We start from the raw sequence: 878 nt of genomic DNA on the forward strand, positions 1-878 counted from the left end.
CTAGGCTTACAGAGAATAAGTCCTGGGATCGATTTTCTCGATTTCCAGCAAGGTCGCAGTGAAATGACTGAAACAAATAAATGAATAAAAGAAAATATATATAAAGGTACAGTTGTCGCTTTGTGGTAAGAAGCTTGCTTCCCAACTACATGGTTTGGTTCCGGGTTCCATTCCAGTACGTGGCACCTTGGCAAGTGTCTTCTGCTATAGCCTCGGGCCGACCAAAGCCTTTTGAGTGGATTTGGCAGACGGAAACTGCAAAGAAGCCCGTCGTGTATATATAATATATATATATATGTGTGCGTGTGTGTGCGTTTTTGTGTCTTTGTTTGTCCCCCACCATCGTTTGACAACCGATTTTGGTGTGTTTACTTCCCCGTAACATAGCGGTTCACCAATAAGAGACCAATAGAATAAGTACTAGGCTTACAAAGAATAAGTCCCGGAGTCGAATTGGTCGACTAAAGGTGTTGTTCCAGCATGACCGCAGTCAAATGACTGAAACAAGTAAATGATTATATGTGTATGTTTGTGTGTGTGTATAAAATACATTATACATATTGGGTCATCCCATTAATAATGTGTTGTTTTCAATTGCATGAACTAAAAGTCGGAGGGAGACGGGATAAACTACCTGCATTAACTTGCTATAAAAGCAGGTAGTAATTTAACCTTGTACTTATTCTTAGTGCAAGTTTTGAAGAATGCAATTCGATTTTAACAGTTATTTTCTCAAAGCTATAATAGCGTTGACAAAGGAGCGTCATCGGCATATTTTGCTTTATGAGTTCAATAAAGATAAAGCGCGAGGAATGTTAATGCAGTATATGGGGATCGGGCAAATAAGCGTCAGCCAGTGTCAACGCTGCTTCCAGAAT

The sequence above is a fragment of the Octopus sinensis genome, linkage group LG2 (assembly GCF_006345805.1).
Source record: "Octopus sinensis linkage group LG2, ASM634580v1, whole genome shotgun sequence".
NCBI lineage: Eukaryota > Metazoa > Mollusca > Cephalopoda > Octopoda > Octopodidae > Octopus > Octopus sinensis.